This window comes from Bidens hawaiensis, unplaced genomic scaffold (assembly GCF_021521415.1).
Source record: "Bidens hawaiensis isolate Kalapana, Puna unplaced genomic scaffold, B.hawaiensis_p1.1 tig00035270_1, whole genome shotgun sequence".
Taxonomy (NCBI): domain Eukaryota; kingdom Viridiplantae; phylum Streptophyta; class Magnoliopsida; order Asterales; family Asteraceae; genus Bidens; species Bidens hawaiensis.
Genome location: NW_027505361.1, coordinates 107,450 through 122,667, shown reverse-complemented (window position 1 = coordinate 122,667; position 15,218 = coordinate 107,450). Strand labels below are relative to the sequence as shown.

The 15,218-nt window shown below is 34.6% G+C and overlaps 2 pseudogenes across 1 annotated transcript; one reads left to right on the top strand and one right to left on the bottom strand.

Annotated features, from left to right (window-relative positions):
- The first annotated feature begins 1,859 nt into the window (after positions 1-1,859).
- LOC143612695 (65-kDa microtubule-associated protein 3-like) lies at positions 1,860-7,460 on the top strand (annotated as a pseudogene). The gene is made up of 12 exons (XR_013149984.1): positions 1,860-1,937; positions 2,015-2,221; positions 2,820-3,059; positions 3,156-3,369; positions 3,704-3,858; positions 3,946-4,105; positions 5,289-5,440; positions 5,531-5,618; positions 5,716-5,789; positions 5,871-5,942; positions 6,029-6,296; positions 6,829-7,460. The product of XR_013149984.1 is annotated as a 65-kDa microtubule-associated protein 3-like (transcript).
- A 5,340-nt stretch (positions 7,461-12,800) lies between these two features.
- Positions 12,801-14,007, bottom strand: LOC143612697 (putative rRNA-processing protein EBP2 homolog pseudogene; annotated as a pseudogene).
- Positions 14,008-15,218: the final 1,211 nt, after the last annotated feature.

Here is a 15,218-nt window from a genome sequence, read left to right as displayed (position 1 = left end):
TCTCATGCTCCATAATTGTGGTAAATTTGGAGTTTTGATACATGCTTCATAAAAGATAAGTAAATAGACAGAAATATAGAAATCAGCATGCTAACCAGTCAAATGAATATAGAAATGGAATAGAAACGTGGTGTTTAAAGATTGTGTAAAAATATGTTCAGTAAGTGACAACTTAAATGAACAAGGTTAAACAAGTTGTCACGACTTAGTTTTAAATAAAATTTATGACATGTAAATAAAAATAAACATGTTTCAAATGCATATTCAAAATTATATATAACTTTATATATTAGAAGTTATAAAAGAAAAACCAAATATGAGAAAATTAGTTATAATAATTTAATATTAAAAAAAACAAAACAAATAAAAGGTCAAACACGTCGTGAAAAATGCGTGAGAGGCTAAGGTGTTGTTTGTTTTTAAAGACAAAAATTGTCTGCAATCTGATTTCATTGATTTGATGTCTGCAACTGAAGATGTGGTCTGAAAGTCTGCAATCTGAAAATATAATACTGTTTGTTTCATAAACTGGATATTGTCTGCATAAGCTGAAAAGTAGTTACCTATCATATATATTACAGTAGATAAAAGTCATTTAACGTTTGTAGACTGCTAAAATAATTGGTAGTGGTGTACGGACTATAGAAGTGGTGGTGGTAGACAATTGTGGTAGGCGGTGATTGGTGGGTGGTGGTGATGGACGGTTGTGATGGTAGGCGGTGGACCGTGATGGTGGCCGACAATGGGTGGTGGTGGTGGGTGGTGGACTATGGTGGTTGTGGATGGTTGTGGCGGGTGGTGGTGGTGGTGGATATTGGTGGCGGCGGACGGTGGGTGGTGGCGGCGGACGGTGGGTGGTGGCGGTGGCGGGTGGTGGTGTATGGTGGTGGCGGGTGGTGGTGGTGGATGGTGGTGGTGGTGGACGGTGGTTGTGGCCGATGGGGGTGGTGGTGGTGATGGACGGTGGTGGTGGTGAGTGGTTGACGGTGGTGGTGGACGGTAGTGGTGGCGGCGGACGGTGGTGGTGGCGGCGGCGGACGGTGGATGGTGGTGGTGGTGGTGGCGAACGGTGGGTGGTGGTGGTATTGGTGTTGGACATTGGGTGTTGCTATAATGTTAAGAAGTGTAAAGAAGTGTGAAGATGATGAAATTAACTTATTTTTTAAGACCATAAAAGCAGTTTTCAGATATTTTTTTCTTTAAAAAACATACAGTCTTCAAGAGTTTATGTATGCGCGCCCACAGGCATATGCTCTTTGTAGACCTTATAAACAAAAACAAACACAACCTAAAAGTCTTAAAAGATGTGTTGTGACCAAATAAATTGTCAAAAAGAGAAATCTACGTTTCCGAAAACTTTAATGGGAGAATTTTCCAAATAAGAAGGCCCAAAGAAAAATATTTGACTTTTGTTATCTTCAAAGTCCACCGTAAAATAAAAATAAGAAGAAGAAATCATGGGACATCACTTTTTTTGTTTATTTTAATTTAGTAAGAAACACATAAAAGCCACAAGCAAACACTGGTATTTGAAATTCAAATCTTCAGATCACAAGCGGTCGAATTCCTTCCATTTCAAAATTCAATTCAATTACACACACGAACACTCTCTATCTCTTCCTGTTGAAAACGCTCACGAATTCAGGTTCGTATGTTAGATCTGCATCCACATCCATTCTTCCTTTCGATTGGTTAAAATTAGTGTTTTTTTATCTGAATTCTGTTACTTCTTACTTGTTTAATTACTACTGTTTTTTTTTCTTGAATTTCACATGTTTGTTGTTTACGCCTCATTTGTTTCTTGTTTAATTAACGAATTACCTTATTTTCAGTTTCAATTTCAAAATTAGGCTAGGCTTTTCAGAATGACTACTCCTACAAAGGATCCACTCATGCAAGTGGAAACAACATGTGGTTCTCTTCTTCATGAACTTCAGGTAGTATTATTATTATTATTATTATTATTATTATTATTGTATTCATGAGGGTTAACTCTTTTGTGAAAAATCATCAGGTAATTTGGAATGAAGTCGGCGAGTCAGATGTTGACAAGGATAAGATGTTGTTGGAGCTTGAACGAGAGTGTTTAGAGGTATACCGAAGAAAAGTCGATTTAGCAAACAGAAGCCGCGCTCAATTAAGGCAGGCCATTGCTGAATGTGAAGCAGAATTGGCAACTATATGTTCTGCCATGGGTGAGCGCCCCGTGCACATTAGGCAGGTAAATGTATGCTAATTACAAAAACAGTCATTTCTTCTTTTCGTTTTCTTAAATACTACTTTTTTTATTAACCGTTATTGTCCATTGTTAACAATATTAATAAATGGTTTATTTGTAGTTATAAAACAATTTTAACCATCGGTTCTTGATTTTCGTTACATAACGTGCTACCTTTTCTTGATTTTGGTTTCAAAAACTATCAGTTCCTATTTTTGTTGCTTAATGTGCTACTTGTTCTTGATTTGGTTGCATAATGTGTTACCTTTTTTTTGGGTTGCATAAAGTGTTACTTTTTCTTGATTTTGGTTACAAAAACATTGTTAACAATCAATTCTTGATTTTGGTTGCATAAAGTGTTATTGTTTCTTGATTTTTAGTTACATAAACAATGTTAACAATCAACTCTTGATTTTGGTTGTCTAAAGTGTTATTTGTTGCTTACAGTGTTATTTTTTCTTGATTTGATTACAATAACCATCTTAGCAATCAGTTCTTGATTATGGTTGCATAAACTGTTACTTGTTTCTTGACTTTGGTTACAAAAACAATGTTACTAATAAGTTCTTGATTTTGATCGCATAATGTGCTACTATTGCAGTCTGATCAGAAGACAAAGAGCCTTAAGGCAGAACTCAGAGCTATTCTTCCAGAATTAGAAGAAATGAGAAAGAGGACATCCGAGAGGAAGAATCAATTCCTCGAAGTTATAGAACAGATACAAAGGATACAAATGGAAATTTACGCTACTTCTTTCAAAACAGTGTTGGATGAAACTGACTTATCGTTAAGAAAACTTGAAGAACTTCATGTGCAGCTACAAGCACTTGAGAAAGAGAAGGTAATTCTACCCTTTTCACCATCAACTTTATTATAGCTTTAATAAACGGGTTTATTTTAAAACTAATTACTTGTTGCTTTTGTCCAAAATATACAGAGTGATCGAATCAAGAAAGTTCTAGACCACATGAACACCTTAAACTCACTGTGTGTGGTGCTTGGAATGGACTTTAATCAGACAGTTCATGAAATTAATCCTCGTTTAGCAGAAAACGAAGGAACAAAAAGCCTAAGTAATGATGCCATTGGGAGTCTTGCTGCTGCTATACACAAATTACATGAGGTCAAAAGAGAGAGAATGCAAAGAGTAAGTACACTATTATATTTCAAATCTAATGGGTCAAATGACTCTGACGTTATTTAAATAGTTCTCTTAAAGCTTTGCTTTATCAGAAATTGAGCGGATCAAATGGGTTGTAAGTGACCTGTAGTGTATTCAAATACTTACAGTTATAACTTTTAGAATTGCTTTATTCAGAAAGCTAGATTAGTATTTTAATATGGTAGTTTTTTTGCATGTTTAATACATTAAATATTTACAAGATTCCACCCAGCCCGTTTTGATCCATCGGAAAAATGACATGTTCTAACCCGAACCCATTTCAACCCATAAACCTTATTAATTTGTCAAACTTCTTCTATTAGCTCCAAAATATGCAAGATCTCTATTAGAGCTTTGGAATTTGATGGATACGCCCATTGAAGAGCAACAAGAATTTCAAATTGTTACCTGCAACATAGCTGCTTCAGAGGAAGAGATAGCAGAACCCAACTTGCTTTCGGTTGAGTTTATTAATTATGTAAGTAACGGTATTTGGATTTATTATTCAAAGTGTAACTAAGTTTTTCAAAAGGTAGAAACTTTAATAAGTCTTTTTCTTTTATAGGTTGAGACTGAGGTTTCGCGGCTTGAAGAGTTGAAATCAAGCAAAATGCAGGAACTTGTTTACAAGAAAAGATTAGAGTTAGAGGATATTTGTAGAAAGACTCACTTACTTCCTGAAGCTGATAGTTCAATGGAGGTTGCAATGGAAGCTATTGAAACTGGTATGTATTATATGTAAACTATTTTCACTTGATATATGTTACATGCATGAATGGGACATTTGGTAAAGGGGCAGGATTGGTAATTTCTTCAGTAACTTTTCTTATGAAATATGGGTCATTCAAAAGTTTATGGGCCAAAATTGCCGCCTTTAATATGATATACTCAAAATACAATGTGTGTGTTGGGTGACGTGTTAAAATTGGTGATTTTTGTGCGGGCCAAAATGGGTTGAAATTGTCAACTCTCATCAATATTATATTAAAAATACAATGTGCGTATTAATAACAAGTTATGAAATTTAAATACAATGTGTGTATCAATATTATACTTAAAATACGAAGTGCGTATTAAAATACAATTTGGTAAAGGGGCAGGATTGGTAATTTCTTCAGTAACTTTTCTTATGAATTATGGGTCATTCAAAAGTTTATGGGCCAAAATTGCCGCCTTTAATATGATATACTCAAAATACAATGTGTGTGTTGGGTGATGTGTTAAAATTGGTGATTTTTGTGCGGGCCAAAATGGGTTGAAATTGTCAACTCTCATCAATATTATACTAAAAATACAATGTGCGTATTAATAACAAGTTATGAAATTTAAATACAATGTGTGTATCAATATTATACTTAAAATACAAAGTGCGTATTAAAATACACGGGTAAAAACAGGTCTGGTTGGCCCATAACACTTTCTACCCAAAGTTTCAAACTTTTTGATAAATAATTTGAGTGTCAAATATGAGATTATGAAATTTGTATATTTTAAATGATATTTTATTTAAAAGAATATAGTTTAGAAGGTTTTATGCATTAAATTACACTTGGGACAACTTTTGACATATCCGTACTCATTTATTGGTAACTGGTTCACATCGCCACCTCTCATTATCATACTTAAAATGCAATGTGTCTGTTCGGAAACAAGTTATAATGGGTTAGTTTTTGTATGGATCAAAACGGACTGGGTTGTCCCATAACAAATACAATTGTGAAAAATATATTATTTCAGTGATAATCATTTTTAATATACCCATTTCTTATAAGCTAAACTTTTTTACTATACCCATTTCACCCATAATCCGAATCGACCCATTCACAAGTAAATGGGTCAAAATTGATATCACTAACAACAATTACATTTGCATATTTACTGATACAAAGTTTACATTTGTTAATGAAGGAGTTATTGATCCTGCTAGTCTTCTAGAACAACTGGAGCTTCAAATTGGAAAAGTTAAAGAAGAAGCATACAGCAGGAAAGAAATACTTGACAAGGTTGAAAAGTGGATTTCTGCCTGTGAAGAAGAGTGTTGGTTGGAGGAGTATAACAATGTGAATATTTATTCTTTACCCTTAGTTACTTATATTTCTTATACTTAATTACATGCTCAAAGAAAATAACTTTTATTGTTGTATATCCAGGATGATAATCGTTATAATGCTGGAAGGGGTGCACATCTCACTCTAAAACGTGCAGAAAAAGCCCGCGCTTTAGTGAATAAACTTCCAGGTAAATCTTGCTTTCGTGTGAATTTGTAAAATATTTGTTCCAATAATGAAATATTTTTTCATAGATATAACATTTTTTTTGGTTGTTTTTTGAACAGGAATGGTGGAGGCATTAGCTGTAAAGACAATAACGTGGGAGGATGAGAGAGGCATTGAATTCACTTATGATGGAGTAAGAAATATTTACTTAAATAATAATATTTAAAAATGTGTTTTATTTTTTCAGTTTTTTTATAAAATATGTCCTGTGCAGATCCGACTTCTATCCATGCTTGAAGAATATAAAACCTTAAGACAAGTAAAAGAAGAACGAAAACGTCAAAGGGTATAATATAATTTAAGTGTTGTGAATGGGTTGACCCGTTTGGCCCGATCTCATTGACTTTATAATGTTGTTTTGTGTGTTTTTAGGATCAAAGAAAGCTTCAAGGACAGTTGATGGCGGAACAGGAAGCCATGTTCGGGTCAAAACCGAGCCCGATGAAACAAAGTGGGAAAAAGGGGTCCAGGATGTCATATGGTGGGGCAAGTAACAGAAGATTATCACTCGGGGGAGCTATGCATGCAACTAAAACTGATCTTCACTCCGTTAGAGCCACGCCTAATACCCGACATGGCAAAAAGAACAACCGACAGTTAAATAATAACCGGGATGATGGATTTTCAGGCCTTTCAGCTGGTAAAATAACTCTTTTAACTTTTTCTTACAATAATGTCATTTTAACCTCTGCTTGTGAAATATCATATATATCAAACATAAACTTAAAATAGTAAATATGAATCTTTTAACCTATCAAATTCTCCCTAATTATATTATATATAGAAAAGAAAGGTGTTGTAAATATATCATAAATTGATGAGTTTTGTAGTTGCTAAATCTGTTCAGTAGGCAATTATCTTTTATAAATGTAGTAAAAAAATAATTAGCGTTTTTTAAAATAATAAGTGTTTTTTAACAAACTGGTAAAGTTTGTCAAGAATGACAAACATTAAGAAGTAATGATTTGATTACCATCCAGGTATCTAACTTAATTTTAAAATTTCTCCCTTTAGAAAAAAATATAAAAAGCCAAATGAGAAGGGTAAAAATGGCTTTTTTTTATTATTAAAATGGGCCATATTTTGAAAAATCTTGTCAATGAGTAATGTGAAATTTTAAAGATTTATCAAATATGTCATTTTTTAACCTGTTTTGGTATTTCTTATTTAAGGGAGAAGAGGTTTGGACATAGCTGGACTTCCTGCAAACAGAAAACATTCCATCAGCGAAACCGAACCGCCACAACCACAACGATAGCCGATCTTCTGAACACCCTTTTCACCATTATCTTCAACGGAATCATCAAAAACCAACATAACTTTACTAGAAGATCTCAACCGAAAACACGGAATGTTGCAGAAAACATTTCAAAACAACACCACACCATTTACAACTCCTTCCAAAACCATAATATCTGCAACAGATGACGAAAACAGAACTCCTAAGACACACATGATCCCAGCCGTGCCTTGTACACCATCAACTGTTTCTGTCCCAATGCAGACTGTGATGACGCCTGCACCAGCGCCTTTAACGGGTGTGAATCAGATTAAGGAGATGGTGATGCCTGAAGAGGTTGTTGAATACTCTTTTGAAGAAAGGAGAGCAGGTTTTGTGGCTCCGAGAACACTACTGAAGACGGTTGTTGCTGTTTGATGATGTTTTGTGAAGTTACTTAAGTAAGTAATTAGGATACTTTGATTTGTTATGGTTTAGTGGTTGTTACTGCTGACATGTTTGGTGTTTGAAGTCAATTAGAATTGGCTTTAATGACTTGTGTTGATGTTTGAAGGATGTTTAGTGGCTGGCTATGTGACAAAGATTTACCACTTTTATTCCTAGGTTGAGTGGGCAGTTTCATTATTAATGTTTGTTGTTACTAAAAATGACGAAAATATTGTTTTTAAAAATGACATTTTACTTGTTAATTTAACGAAATAGCACGTCATATTGATGTAACCAAATGACCACTTATTGTATGATTGGGATGTTAATTTAACGAAGGTTTGGTACGTTGACCTTGGGATGGGTTTTAAATAATTGTAACATTTTCAGCAGTATCATTAAGACATTAAAGAAACCTCAAGTACATTGAACTAGTTTTTAGCGGTGCATTGCGTCGGGACAGTTGGATATTCTTATATACATGCCGTCGCCCCGTCGTGTTGTGACGGTGCATTAGTGCGGAGTTGTTTGGTATGGGTTAAGTTCGTTAAGAGACAGACACTAAATTAAAATAATAACGTAAAAGTTCGCCGGTATCGATTACGTTGGTAATGGTAAAACCCAATCGTTAAAAAAAATCGTCAAATTAACATATATAAAAACAAAATAATATTTAAAATGACTTTATTCGGTCGGTAAAACTAGAGTCTTGCGGTCCCCGATGTTGCGACGGTGAGTTGGCAAAACCTAGGCGTTGGTGAAACACAAACGTTGTCGGTCCCAGACGTTGCAGCAGTAAGTCAACATAAATTGGGTTGGTTTCGATTACGTTCGTTATGTAAAAAAAAGCAATAAAATATGGGTGTTGGTAAAACCCGAACGTTGTCGGTCCCGGAAATTGTAGTAGTAGTCGCCACGAATTTGGTCGATTTCCTGTTCGTTACGATATTGGAACTAAATAATATAAACGGTGTGATGGCACTTAGGACCAATAGAATTAGACACAATCAAACTCTTTATGTGATATTTCTTTAAATTGATAATATATATATATATACCAGTTTGTTAATCATTTTGATTTCCCACTCTTTTAAGTTTTGTCACACTGTAATATTAAAACTGTTAGGTATAATCTTTCTTCATTGGATTCCCTCCTCGTTAACTAGCTTAATTTTTATGTGAAATTAAAATTTGTGTCTATGTTCCTGTGTTTGTTTGTTTGTATTTTTCCGATTTTAAAATTGACCCCACTAATCCAATTGCTCTTTCTCAAATTTTAAAATAATAATACTAATAATTAAAAACTCTTCACTGAATAATAATGAAATGTATCACATGAAAACAAAAGATAGCATCTGCTTATTAAACATAACTTTGTTTTAACATATTTCACATGACATGAATTTAAACTGAGGACCAAGATTCTAAACTACAAGAAGCAACAATCAAAACTCATGACCCCGCTATCATCTACATTCCCTATAACAATCCAATAGGCCATGATTTTCACAGGAAACTTAATTAGTGAAAGAACCAAGACTTGAAGTTGAACTCAGTTTTTCAGCCTTCCAACCTCTATTAACCTTTTCAATGAATTCCTCCACTCTTGTTCTGAGTTCATCTTCTTCATCCTCCTCCTCGTGTTCATTGACCGAATCATCATCATAAGAAACTGGGTCAACGTCTATCAATACATTGGTGCTAATCTTTTGCACTGGAGAGACAGTTGCGAAACTTTTGTTTTTGTTGACGACAGGAGGCGGTGGCGGTGGAATGGGAGTAGGAGTGTGTTTATGATCAGAATGTGATGATGGTTTCAAGCTAACAAGAATGAGAGTGACTATGATCACATTGCAGAAAAGAAATATGAGGTGTGGATTAGAAGCCGCAACGGCGATCAATTCAAACATGGCGACAGCGGTGGTGGCAGTTTTGATGTTAATAGGGAGAGATGGAAGGGGGTTTATAAGGATGGGAGAATAATAACAAGAGTGTGTTGTGTAAGCTTTTGGACGATTTGAGGTGTGGTGTGAAAGCTAACAGCAGTTGACTTCACAATATAAAAACCAGTTTTCCTTTCTAACTATCAATAAACTATAACATTAAAACACCAGATTGCTTCTTAATGATTGATTTTTTTGTATGATCAAAGAATTATAAATAATTCACGTATGAAGTATGACGTGTAGAATTATAAACTTTTTAATAAACTTGCTTTGTAAGTCTTTATATACATTTGACTTGTTCCTATACAACTTTTTGACTTGTTTCTTTGTGTCACAGATGAAACATTGAAGTCTCGGACAACAAAATAAACTATCAAATTCCTAACAATAATAATCTGCATAATTATCACCCAAGTTGATAAAATTGTTCAAAATTAAATTTACTAAAACTCAAAAACATCTAAACTTGTGATACAAATAATAAAAAAAAAATGAAATATATAGTTAAGTTTTTATTTGTCATGCAAAGTTTGCCTTTAACTTCAAGTTCACCTTTTTACATGTAGTTAAACAGGAAAAAAAAAAAGGCCAGTAAATATTGTTGAAATTAAAAGACATGTTAAAGTTAATTTTTAAATTTAAACTGTATGTTTTACAAAATAAAATATCCAACGGAAGTTTAAAACAGTTATCTCAAAACAAAACAGGGGTTAACCCTTATAAACATTATACGCTATTTTTCAAAATCTCTGATAATATGCTCTATTCATCTTTACCATCTATTTCTTATTGAGTAAATACTTCAATTATCTCTGTGTTAACCTTGGAGATCAATTGACAACATCTATTTGTACCACGGTAGTGCTCAAATTGCTTTAGGGCAGTATGATTACACACGACACATGTTCAATTTTCATTATTGCTTTCATTTATTTAATTGTTTGACAGATGACTCCAAACAAATTTCATTTAATGTATAAAATCTCCAAAACCAGTTTGTACTCCGATACAAATAAACACCAAAAATTATCATCATACGTCCCAATTTAAACTGTACAACAAAATACCCATTTCAACTCCACCTAAAAAATGACATAGTCACACGACACCTGACCCACCCATGGTGCAACTAGACATGTTCAAAACGGTTTGGGACTAGGAACCGGAACCGGTTCCTATATTCAAAACCCTCAATTAAACCGGTTCCAGGCTCGAACCGGTTCTCCCACCCTCGGACCCCTAACCTATCTAACCGGTTCTTACCGGTTCCTAAACCGGTTCCTGTACCGTAACCGGTTCCAACCGGTTACAGTGTAAAAAAAATTTTTTTTTTTTCGTTTTTCGTTTGCGATTTGGATTCTAAACTACGACTCGTATTTGTATAACATGAAAAATAAAAAAAACAATTAACATAAAAATAAATATAAAGTTGTGACATGTTTTAAAATCTTCAAAAACAAACTAACAAAACATTAAACTTATAAATATAAAGTTGTGACATATTATTTCTAGAAAAGCCTTCTTGTTCGTCGTAATTATTGAGCGGCGACTTCTTACTCGGAATTACTTGTAGAAATGCCTTCTTGTTCGTCGTGCACTCGAACATCAAGTGGTGTTTCATCTTCGAGAGTGGTTACGTGTTGAATACGAACATTTGTAAAGTTTCTCTTTGTTTCAAAGCACTTTGAAACATTATGCAAGTGAAATTGCATCGATGAGGTACATCCCAATTAGCTCCCAAAGCTTTTCTTCCCGTATCTTTACAAAATTTTCTATATTCCATTTGTTTTTTTTTACTTTTCTTAAAAACTTCATGTATCATTAGTCTAAAATCGTTTATAACCGATGTAACCTCATCCGAAGCAAGTCCGTCTTGCACGATTAAATTAATGATACGTGCAACACACCTTGAGTGAAAAAATACACCATTGCAAATCGGCGTATATTTTAATTTTAATTTATCAACCGCCGATGTATTATTCGACGCGTTATCAAATGCCATTGAAAATATTTATTTTCTAGTTTATAAGTTTTTATAACATAATCTAAAATTTCAAACAAATTATCTCCCGTATGTGGATACTCAAAGAGTTCGAAAGCAATGGTGCGTTTCATCATTTCCCACGATGACGGATCTACCCAATGAGCGGTGACACAAAGATAAGATTCGGGTAGACCATGTGGAGCCGACCAAACATCACTAATTAAGTTTATTCCCGTATTTATATTTTCAAAATATGCAATTAGTACCTCTTTGGCCTTCTTCCACAATTTTAAACAATAACGTTTAAGAGTATGACGACTTACGTGAGTGTATTGTGGTTGAAGCGTATCTCGAATCATGGCGGTTAAGCGAGGGTTGTCGAAGTGGCTAAACGGCAAAGCTTCTTGAATCACAAACTTCGCCATACGATCTTGAACTCGATCAATTTGGTATGTAAATATTCCGCCTTCACTATCCATTTGCGTTTGTTGCGAATCGACGTTCTTTTTCAACGCCTTGCAATACGGTTTTTCGATGTGTTTCTTCAAATTTGAATTCGAAAGTGGGTTTAAATAAATCCCACAAAACTTGCACCGAGCCTTGAATGAATGGTCACTCAATTCAACCAAATCCCAATTGCACCAAATCACTTGATTACGATTATGAGGTACAATACGAACGAAACTTGGTTCGGCGTTGGAACCTTGACCAACCGATGATTGTGAGGTAGCCATAACAACAAATATGAATATAGAAGAGAAAACAAGAGATTAGAGAACTCAAAACGTTTGTAATAGCGTTTTTTTGTATTTTTTTGCGTTCGGGTTTGCGTTTTGAGTGTTGTGATGAACCCATGACACCAAATACCTATTTATACTAGTAGTGAGGTGCTTGGGGGAGCCAAAAAAACGGCTATTTTTGACCCCAACGGTCAAAAAAACGGCCAAAAAAACGATTTCCAACGGCTATATTCGATCCAACGGCTAGAACCGGTTAGGAACCGGTTCCGAATGGTTCGGTTCCAGAACCGGTTCCGGTTCGGTTCCGGTTCCTAACCGCCCACACTCATAAATGCAAGAACCGGTCACGGATCATCGGGTTGAATCAGATAGGGTCCGGTTCCTACAAAAATCGGGTAGGAACCGGTTCGGGTCCACCGGTTCGGGTCCACCGGTTCGGGTCCAGGAACCGGTTTCGTTGAACATCTCTAGGTGCAACCTCTAGATTTACCATCAACAGAACACTTGTTTCTCAAGCCAGCAATAGCCAGACTTATAAATATGATAACATGCAACAACATGACTAAACATAACCAAAAGAACAACAGGACAAACGATTTAAACATTAAACCAAACTCTACTTTTACATTTATATGCGCCAAAATAATTTTCAAGATTAATGTTTTTGTGATCCTAACCATTATTATAGATCACATTCTGACAATCTGACCTGTACAAAAAAAACAAAAAAAAACAATTCAACTTCAACCAAAATGACCCGTTACCCGCCCACCCATATTGCAACCTCTAGTTTTTTAACATCAACAGAAAACCTACTTCTCTTGCCATATTATAACCAGTTGTGTCTACCAAACCTAAGAAATCTCATAAGATGCAATAACATAATTGGGTTGATTGGCCCATCAAATAATGCCATGTTATATAACAATCTACAGACCAATATAAGTTCAAAAGCCCAAAAAAAAACACACTGCAGTAAATAAAAGTTTTCATAGAGAATATCTGGTGGCTCAAAACATTCATAATACTAAAACTAAAGCAACAGGAATGAAACAAACGTTGATTTTAAACTTAATTCAATCAAAACAACAATCTGACCTTAAAGAACCAAAACTGATGACCTTATGATGATCACTTCTTTCTTTTCTTGTTCCCGAAAGAATCACTCTTCTTAAACCCTTTAAAATCATTAGTAGTCTCGGCAGTATTCTGCTTCTTCACGCCCTTCCTCCCACCAAACCCGTACTTTGAATCCCGGTTTTTCCTCTTATTGTTTGGGCCCCCCTTACGGTCCTTCCCACCACTTACTTTCGCCTTTCCACCCGACTGGTCCCACGGGTTCAGTTTGTTCTTAGACTTGTCGGACTCTTTTCCACTTTCAAACGATAAACCCATATCGCCATCCTTGTCACCACCCGCAAACCCGCTTTCTTCCCGTTGATTCCTCCATTTCTTAACCGACTCTATTTCTTCTTTCTTCGTTTTGGCCCGTGCTTTTTGCTTCTCGGCTTGCACTTCCTTGGCCTTCTTCTTATTCTCTCAGGCCTTTCGTCTTTCTTCCGCCTCTTCAATTCTTCTCTTCTCAGATAAAAGCCGTCCTTTAATCTTCTCCATGTGCGTTTCGGTTTTCACCATTTCAGCATAATAATCGGTGGGTCGGAGAAACGGGAGGCCCAAAGATTGGAATTTGAGAAAAGCTTGACGGTGCCTTCAAGGGCTTGTGTGTAGAACGCGAGCTCACGTGCCAGATCATCGTTAACGTCTACTTTTTGGCCTTGGTCAATGTCAAGTGACAATTTGTGTAACCAGTCAACATTCTCGGGCCAGCTTATGTCCCCGAGTTTGTCGAGTATGGCTTCTTTGTTGTAAATGGCGGTTTTTGATGGCTCGGTTGGTTTAATGTCCTCATCCCCTTCGGATTCAGATTCGATTTCTGGGTCAGAATCAGAAGCATGCATTTCAAGATCTTCGGGTAACGTCTGTAACAACTTGGAAGTAGGCTTTTTTATAGCCATTTAGTAAACTGTTACAGTTAAACAAGCTAATTTGTCAAAATAAATAATGAAAAATGACATGGTTCACATTTTTGATAGATATATTTTGCGGTTACTAGTTTGATTTCTAACAGGTATTAAAACAATATTAGATGCTGTTAACATGTAATTAGGCTCAAATACAGTATCTATAGAAACAAAGAATATTGATATGAAACATGTAACTATAATATTTGATAACAAACAAACTTACTTCCTATTAACCCTAAAAAGATAGAACTTTCAGCAATTAGACAGAGCCCTAAGTTTCTTAAAGCCTAGATTAAGGATGTAAAAAACCGCAAAAGGAAAATAAGTGGCTGACCTTGCTAGCTAATTGTCGACAGAGGCGTATATGTATGTATATGTATGATGAACCTAAACCCTTGAAACGTCAATTGCTTTCTCTGTGTGTATATATATATATATATATATATAAATATACAGAGGGAGGGCATGTTTTTTAAGACACACATTTAATTAAATGGATTGAAACATGTGGTTGAGATTAAATCTGACAAAAAAGTCAAAGTATGAGAGACAATAAATATGTAAGTGGTTACACTAACTTTTACGTCCGTTACACATGTGTAAAAAGTCGACTCGGTGCGTAAAAAATTATGTAATTTTTTTACGTGTATGTAAGTTACATATATTACGCATGTGTAAAAAAAATTCGAAAAAAAAATCGTTACATTGAGTTCTTTCGAGTTCTTAAAACTCAAAGGGGTTCTTAATTGAAATCTCCCCTATATATATATATATATATATATATATGAACATGATCATGAGAGAACTTTTTAAAAACAGAGAACTATGAGAACCATTTTAAACCACAAAAAATTCAAAAATAAAAAAAACACAAAAATGAAAAATGTAAAAATACCAAAATTCTTATTTTAACATCCCGGTTTCAGGAAAAAAACTCGGTTTAACTAAATTATATACACTTATGTATAATATATACATATATGTACATTTACATGTTTTTTTGTACACATGTGTATATTTTAAGATAAATGATAATGTACATATGTGTATATTACGTAACTAAAGATTATATAAAATTATACATGTGTGTATAATACGACATTTTTTTATTATTTTTTTTAATGAAACCGGAATGAAATATAAGAATTTTGGTTTTTTTACTTTTTTAAAATTTTTAATATTTTTTGGTTTATGATTTTTTT